The sequence below is a fragment of the Penaeus japonicus genome, unplaced genomic scaffold (assembly GCF_977035675.1).
Source record: "Penaeus japonicus unplaced genomic scaffold, GWHDUDI00000001_assembly GWHDUDI00000004, whole genome shotgun sequence".
Classification (NCBI taxonomy): Eukaryota; Metazoa; Arthropoda; class Malacostraca; order Decapoda; family Penaeidae; genus Penaeus; species Penaeus japonicus.
Genome location: NW_028234406.1, coordinates 19,730,577 through 19,739,764, shown reverse-complemented (window position 1 = coordinate 19,739,764; position 9,188 = coordinate 19,730,577). Strand labels below are relative to the sequence as shown.

The following is a 9,188-nucleotide window of genomic DNA, read 5'->3' as shown; positions in this document are numbered from 1 at the left end:
AGCGGGGTAAACCAGTCGTGGGTGGGTCAAGAAGTAACCGAACCAACTATGGGTTGGCGTGGGTGATTGAACCAGCTGTATTGTGGGCGTGGGAGTGACTGAACCAACTGTTGGGGAGGGGGGCGTGAGAGTGATTCAACCAGCTGTGGTGGGGGGAAGGGGGGGGGCGGTGGAGTAGGAGGATCAGCCGTGCGTGAGCGCCGAGAGGAACCTCCCGTCCCAACCGCCATCCCCAAGTCAAATTCAGGCTTCCATTGTTCCACTTTAGAGATCTCATCTTCCAAAAGCCACAAGACCAACCGTCAGTTATCGAATATAAACAAGTGAGGGTCGTAAAGTTCAGCAATCCCTTGTTTTTCTTCTGCCAAAGGAGAACTCTCACATTTCCACCAGCAGAAAAAAAGAACAAATGTTTATCTGGGAGTAACATCTTCGAGCCCACTAGAGATGCTGAGGTCTTACAAGTAATACTAATAATGAGAATTACAATGAAAAGTAATAATAATGATAATAATAGCATGAATCATAATAATATTAATGATAAATGTATCACTGAGAAAAGCATTCATGATGATAAGATCGAAGACGATATATGGATTCCAAAGCCGATTTGAAATTTGAAACCTCTTCCCCGACACTCCTCAGGATCTCTTGTCCATAATCTCCATTGGATCCCTCTGATGAATAGCCCCTGATCCCTCCCAATCAACGACCACTAATCCTCATCCGTCATCCAGCGGCCGATCCCAATCACCAATCAGCAAGCTCCACGGGTCGTCCGAACGACCAATCAAACCAACAAACAAGGCCGTAACAAATGACGATTGGGTTCCAGTCGTGCTTATTGAAAGTTTACTTTGTATTGAACTGTTTAAGGAATGTTTACATTTAACAATTATATAATGTAGAATTATATTGTTTTGTGTTTTAGTTATATTTTCATGTCTTCTCTTTTCTCTTCCATTTTCTATTTTCTCTGATCTTCTACCGAAAAGAGAGAGAATGTAAGACAGCGTATCATCGACGTTAACGACCCTAAACCGAATGTTTTCCGGACGCCATGGTTTGAACTCGGCCGCCAGCTGCCTGCCCTCGTTCGCTGGCTGCCTGCCTCTCCCCCTCCTTAAAAAACACCGTTGAGTGTTTGTTTACCAAAGCGATGCTACACTAAACACACACAGTACACTTCCTTGTTGTGCTATTAGTGTCTCTTCTGCTATCGGGCTGGGTATCGCCTAGAAATATGTAACGGCTCAAAAGCTTCTTTCAGACGTCCTGGCCTGATTATCTCGCCGTCCGATGTTACGAGGGTAAATTTGGCTTGTTTCTCTTACCATTGCTTTTTACGGCTGGATACGCACACGTGAACAAACGATTTTTTCTCTCTCTTTTCCTGATTAAACCTGTGGGAAATGTAGCTAAAGTTAGAAATGAGACGGACGCATTTCACAACGACGCAAGAAATGGAATTTAATTATATGTAATGTAACGTATCATGTAATCCTGATGAAGCTTTAATAGAAACATGTCAATTACATCTCTGGCGTTATGAGGTTATTCAGTCATTTATACCTTTAGCTACATTGGTCCCAATGCTTGTGAGTACTTGTGTAAACCTAGACCCCACCCCTCTCTCTCTCTCTATCTATCTATCTCTATCTCTCTCTCTCTCTCTCTCTCTCTCTCTCTCTCTTTCTCTCTCTCTCTCTTTCTACATACATACATATATATATATATACATACATACATATATATATATATATATATATATATATATATATACATATTCTATAGATATGTATATGATTATATATGCGTGTATATATATATATATATATATATATATATATATATATATATATATATATATATATGTAAATATGTATGCATACATATACATACAAACATACATACATACATACATATATATATATTTATATAGTGTATACATATGCACACACGTACATACATATACATACATAAATATATATACATATACATATATATACATACATATATATATACATACATACATATACATACATAAATATATATACATATACATATATATACATACATATATATATACACATATATATATACCATCACTACCACCTTCATAAAAGTTGCACATTCCGGCCGGCTACCCAGCAACCGCCCAAGCAGAAAGCCAAAGGGTGCCAACGCAAACGACTGCCATCACTAACCCTGGCGGCGCGGCGTCAAGGACGACGTCACGGAGCGGGAGACCGGAGCGGCGGCGCCAAGCACGAGATCGCATCTGAGGCGACCCTCACATCTAGATCCCGAGTAAATCTGAGCTTCCGGTCAGAGGGAGTCGTTGAGAGAGTCGGCCGTTGGTGACTTGCAACTACGTGAGCTTCGGCGGTTCTTGGGTATCACTATTCGTAGGTAAAAGGGCGAGAAGAAAGAAAGATGGGAGGGAGAGGAGGCTAAGACCAAGGCGATTCACATCAATAACAGTATTAGCAGTGAGAGTACGAGGGGAGAAGTGATAAAGCAAAATAGAGAGAGAGGGAGAGAAAGAGAGAGAGAAAGAATAGGGATAGACAAAGAGAAGAGAGAGAGAGAGAGAGGATAGGGAGAGACAAAGAGAAGAGAGAGAGAGAATAGGGAGAGACAAAGAGAAGAGAGAGAGAGAATAGGGAGAGACAAAGACAAGAGAGAGAGTAGGGAGAGACAAAGAGAAGAGAGAGAGAGAGTAAAAATTAGATAAAGAAAAAGAGAAACAGAAAGATAAAGATATCAAAGACCTAGGCCAAAATAGGGAGAGAAAAAAGTCACCACAAGGACGTCCGAGTGCCACCAACTCTCCCCAAGTCAAGTTAATCCTTGACTAAAATGACTTCACGGTTCCTTCCGCCGCCACGACAAAAGCCTCGTTCGGAAAGTCTGATAATTAAGTCAAAGCCTTAGTAATAACTGCATGTCACTGGACGTCACACCACATAGAGAGTCACCACATGCAGAGTTATGGGAATGGTGCGTCACCATGTAAGTCGCGGTACAGTCAAAGTGATGGAATGTTTAGGGTTGACAAGGAGAAGCATGTGGCTGTTTTGTGATATGATAATGGTAGTTTTGATCTTGATGATTATGATAATGATGATGATGATAAAATCAATAATACTTGTAATAAGAATAAGAATAACGATAATATTGATAACAATAATACTGATAACAATAACATAAACTGTAACAATAATGTTAACAATAACAGTGACAATAATAATAATAATAACAAAAACAATAACACTAGTGTTAACAATAACAGTGACAATAATAATAATAATAACAAAAACAATAACACTAGTGTTAACAATATTAATAACAATAATCCCATCAGCCATAATAACAACAGTAATAACATTATAACAGCGTCAACATTAAGTAAAATCATAACAGTAAGAAATAAGTAAACACGGGAAAAAATACTCACCATATACCGAAGCATAACATCTAAAATCTAATAACGTAAAATGAAGTAACTAAAAAAAGTAATCTAAGAATATATTTTTCAAAACGAAGAAAACTGAGCAAGTGGACCATTCACTTTCAAATAAAATATAAAATCCATAAAAAAAAAAATAATAATAATAAATAAATAAATTCAACAAAAGAATCGGGCAAGCACAATAAGACAACGATATTTTTCCGACAGACACCATGGCGAGGAGTCCGTTTTCTATGAGAGACGCTTCCTTCCGCGTATCTTGTCTTGCTGTTTTATTCGTCATGCCTTTTCCTTATGCTTCGCCGTGTGTTCTTGGTCCTGTCCGTTTCTCTTGAAATTTCATTGTTCTTCATTGAGGTTCGAGTCTTTCATTAAACTGTTTCTTATCAGAAAGAAAAATATATGAATTACTGAGGTACACTACGAAAGTAATTAGTCAAATTGATGAAGATAATAGTATATTGTCATCGCTGATGTTGTTGAAGCTGTCGTTTCAACAACAATAACAAAACAAAACCAGCTATAATAACAGCAACAAAAGTTTGCCATAAAACTTCAACAATAACAAAACAACAACAGCAAAATTGCACAATTACTTCCCTAATCATTACAACCATCCTATCAACAACTGCATCAATATCACTGCCAATAACACACCAAAGTATGAGGATAGCAACAGCAATAATGCCGACCCTCACAACAGAAAATTGGCAACAACGAGACCTCTCCGTCCCGACCCCGTCCAAACAATCATTATTATTCCCCGCCCTAATCTAGCGACTCTATAAAAATCGAGGGGTCGATGCCAGCACCATGTATAAGAAAAAACAACAGATAACTACATATGGAATTCCCATACGTATAGTATACAGAGAGGCCATCTTACCCTCTGTTCCAAATAAGGAAGTCCGAAAAAAGGAAAAAGAAAAAAGCGATGCGTCACGATGGCGCGGGGTATAATGAACGGGGACGGCGAGGATATATCACAGTGGACGCTGCCTTCGACCGACCTCTCCGTCTCACTGCACACATACGGGACAAAATCAACTATGGCAAGGGCCTGGTCAGGATATACACACGGCGCTGTCTGGAGGTACAATAGGGGGCAACATAAATACCTGACCTAACTTTGACAAAGGGCTGCACGCAAGGCACGGCATCAGTCTCCTATTCTGGCAATGACAAAGAACTGGTTAGAGCCGCAAGCCTGGCACTGGGCGAAGATGCACATACTGGCAATAGAAAAAAAAACGTTGCCTAACGATGGGAAATGAGAGGCTACGGACACAAGTATGACACTGGACGATGATACATATCAAGAATAGCATTACTCTTCCTTATTCTAGCAATTGCAAAGACACAGAGGAGGCACCAATATGATACAGGGCTACGACGAGGAAATTGAATCACCCCTTGACAGGGAACAAAAGGAACGAATTGAAAATAAACTCGGGGATTCGTCAACAGATTCCATGATCTGTAAAGAGAAACTGAAACAGATGTGACACGCTAAGGGAATGGCCTCAATACGTGGAAATCTGTTGACTTAGACTAAGAGGTTTGTACTTGGTATTTGTATTGCAAAGTACTTTGGGTACGTCATCCTTTGTGTCTCGAGGCATCATTATAAAATACGGGGAAATATCGGACAGAGAAGTGATGGAACTCACACGCATTGAGAGAACACAAACAAAGGCATGTTAAATCTATCAACACGGGAAGCAACACCACCGAAAACAAAAACAAAATTACATTAAAAAAAAAAAAATAACGCAAAAAATCATCGACATCAAAACCAAAACAAAGGAGACGTGAGCAAGGAACAAGTAGAGTCCGCCCATCCTACTTTGCCCTTGTAAGGATCAGGCGTGCCCCCCCCCTCCCAGCCGCCATGTAGGGGAGCACCGCCCCTGCTATGGTCTAACCCGTGGGAAACGCTTGACATTTGACCCTATCTGACCCATGGGCGGGTGGGCGTGGAATGGGAAGGAGACGCTTCTCTCCGCCCTCCTTGCTACACCAGGTGTGGGCGGTAAATGGGCGGTGGAAACGAGGGATGATGTTAAAAATGATGGTGTAGGGGATGGTTAGGATGGTGCTGATCGTTGTGGTGTTAATGGTGACGAAGATGGCAGTGAATTAGGGTATCATAATCGCTGTTGTATGAGCGATGAAGAGGATGGTGATGGTGATAGCGGTGACTGACGATGGCGAAGGTAACAGTGCTGATAATGCTGATGAATTGCAACACGAAAGAAAAAAGACAATATGAATAATAATTCTTCACTAATTTCCTGAGAAGAGAAACGAAGGCAACGTTCCAGCTACTATTACAACTATACTACTATTACCACCACTACCATTATTGCTACTACTACTACTATAACTGCAAATGGTAGCAATAACATTTATCATTATCATGATAAAAATAAGAACAAATTTAAGAAGAAAACATTCACCACGATACCTATCATCAACAGATTAACACAATAAAAAAGTATCATCCCAAACACAGTTTAAACATATGTGTTCAATATTGGTATCATTATCATTATTATCAATATTTTTATACTATCATTATCATTACCATTGTTATCATTATTGTTATTATTATCATTATTAATAGTATTACCTATTATTATCATTATCTTTATCATCACCATTACTATTATCAGAATTATCATCCTCATTACTATTGCCATATTCCAATTTTGTCATTATTCCCACAAGGCGATCGGAGCGTTTCAGAATTATCTAACTGTAGATAGATAATCGTTTATACATAAAAAGATTACGTTTTGATCAATAACACCTAAAAATAAATCTGTCAGTCAAATGTTGAAATAACTAGTCATTTTCTTGGATTTTGAAAACATCGTCGATTTTTACATATATATATATATATATATATATTATATATATATATATATATACACATATGTATATATGTGTGTATATATATATATATATATATATGTATATATATATATATATGTGTGTGTGTGTATATATCTATCTATCTATGTATCTATCTATATATATATGTATTCATATATAGATATATATATATATATATATATATACATATATACTTTCTTGCGGGCCATTGTATATCATGGAGCCAAGAAAACCCGGAATTCAATTATCGTGAACTGGGAAATGATATTGATTATAATGAAGTCTAGCCTAATGATGTCATGCAGAATTTAATCCGACGGAGAGTGTGTTATGAGGGAAAATGTAAGAGCGAGTAGTGAGTAATGAGAATGAGAATGAGAATGAGAATGAGAATGAGAGAGAGAGAGAGAGAGAGAGAGAGAGAGAGAGAGAGAGAGAGAGAGAGAGAGAGAGAGAGAGGATAGAGAGGAGAGAGAGAAGAGAGAGAGAAGAGAGAAAGAGAGAGAGAGAGAGGAGAGAGAGGAGAGAGAGAAGAGAGAGAGAAGAGAGAAGAGAGAAGAGAGAAGAGAGAAAGAGAAAGAGAGAGAGAGAGAGAGAGAAAGAGAGAGAGAGAGAGAGAGAGAGAGGAGAGAGAGAGACGAGAGAGAGAAAGAGAGAGAGAGAGAGGAGAGAGAGAGAGGGAGAGGAAGAGGAGGAGAGGGAGAGGGGAGAGGAGGAAGAGAAAGAGAGAGAGAGAGAGAGAGAGATAGAGAGAGAGAGAGAGGAGAGAGAGGAGAGAGAAGAGGGAGAGAGGAGGAGAAGAGAAAAGAAGAGAAGGTAGTGGTGGTATAGTGATAGTTGTGGGCGGCGATGGAGGAGGAGGAGGAAATGGAGAAGGAGGAAAGAGAGAGAGCCCCCCTCCCCTAAAAAAAAAATCCCGTATATGTTTTCGTCAAATCCTTTCAAGACGCTCAATCACGAAGTACTGACGGAGAGGGGAACGCCAACTTGCGAGGGGAAAACATGCTGACGCCGCAAGACGGGAAAATGTGAGAAGCAGTGAAAAGCGGGAAGGAATGGATGGGGGGGGGGGGGAGGAGAAGAAGAAAGGGGAGCAGAGGGAAAGGGGAAAGGGGGAAGGGGGGTGAAGAGGAGGTGTAGGAGGGGGGGAGAGGAACAGGTGAGGGGGAGGAGAAGAAAGGGGAACACAGGGAAAGGGGAGAAGAAGGAGGAGGAGGAAGAAGAGGAGGAGAGGAAGAAAGGTTAGGAGGGGAAAAGGGAAAAAAAGGGGGGGGGTGAGGAGGAGGAGTAAGAAGACTGGGGCAAGGTGGGCAAGAAAGGATGGAGTAATGAGGGAGGGAGGGAGGGAGAGAAGAAGGGAGAAGGGAGGAAGGGAGGAAAGGATTGAGGAGGAGGAGGTGGTGGCTCTGGAGGAAGAAAAACACAGAGGTCCAAGAATAAAAGTTGGAAATGAGAGAGAAAAAGACACAGGAGTAGGAGTAGGAGGGGAAAGAAGATAAAGAAGAAGAGATCATGAAGGAGAATGAGGAAAGGAAGGAGACCATGAGAAGAAGGAGGAAAACGGAAGGGAGTGAAAAAGGGAGGAAGAGGAGGCGGAGCGACGGTGAACTTTCTGAACCTTTTTGTTCACGGTGCAACGATTTCTGTCTGGTTTCGCTTTTCACGCGATTCCCTTTCAAATCTTCGCTGGACCTGATATGGTAAGAGCCAAATAAGAACTAAATTGACCGAGAGACACGGGGAGAAGAGCACAGTTGGATGAGAGAGAGAGAGAGAGAGAGAGAGAGAGAGAGAGAGAGAGAGAGAGAGAGAGAGAGAGAGAGAGCGAGAGAGAGAGAGAGAGAGAGAGAGAGAGAGAGAGAGAGAGAGAGAGAGAGAGAGAGAGAGAGAGAGAGAGAGAGAGAGAGAGAGAGAGAGAGAGAGCGAGAGAGAGAGAGAGAAAGGCTGGTTGGTCCTCCTTATAGAATCTCGAAAAATGTGACGGAGGGAACTTACTCTGGACCGCTTTATGGGGCGCCGTTTGTGTCCGGGGGTGACCAAGGCAACTTAACGAAAGGAAAGGGAGGTCGCACGCGCCACTCTTACAGTCGCCTTTGGCACCGAGACTATTTCCTCAGCCCTCGGTATAAACAAATCACAACAAAACACACATACATATATTGGTGAAAACCCACAATCTCGCCTACTGAAAGCTGTCGCTAAATTTTCTGTATTTACCGACGCATAAAAAACGTTTTTTTCCTGACATTCTCAGGGAGAACCTCACCCCCCCCCTAAAAAAAGGAAGAAGAAGAAGAAGAAAAAAAAAAAAAAAAACAGGCCAACAGTTTAGCCCTTAAAATAATATAAACATGCAGACACACATATACACATCTCGAATTCACTATTCCCATTGACCAGTAGATATACATAGAGTGATACATAAGGACAACATAGACAGAAAGATCAATATATAGAGAAAGAGTGACGCATAACATCAATTAAAACTTAAACAGATCAATACATACATATCGAGAGATACATAATAACACTCTAACAATTATTCCTTGTCGCATCGATCAGGAGAGAACAGGCGCCCGACAGCAGTTCATTGCTCATTCTATCTATTCTGAACAAGTTATTGACGGCTGGATTTTGGCGTGAACACACCTAGATACCACAAGTAAGGCTGTGTCTGTCTGTAACCATAACAACTTGCTCCCCCCCCCCCTCCTCAACCTACTCCCCTTCTATCTCACCCCCACCCCTGTTGGTAGACTCCTCCTACGGCTCTGAACTCGCTACAAAAACCACTCCTGAACGCTGTGATTTGGAA

The 9,188-nt window shown here is 40.9% G+C and overlaps 1 protein-coding gene across 2 annotated transcripts in view; it reads right to left on the bottom strand.

The window, feature by feature from the left end:
- The window catches only part of LOC122254014 (uncharacterized), a 57,309-nt gene extending 51,956 nt beyond the window's left edge, over positions 1-5,353 (bottom strand). Inside the window, exon 1 of one of the 2 annotated variants that reach the window (XM_086536222.1) lies at positions 2,208-5,353. The gene's annotated coding sequence lies outside the window, so the exon portion shown is untranslated. The remainder of the gene's footprint in view (positions 1-2,207) is intronic. The other variant, XM_086536223.1, reaches the window with a different exon arrangement.
- Between the last annotated feature and the right edge of the window lie 3,835 nt (positions 5,354-9,188).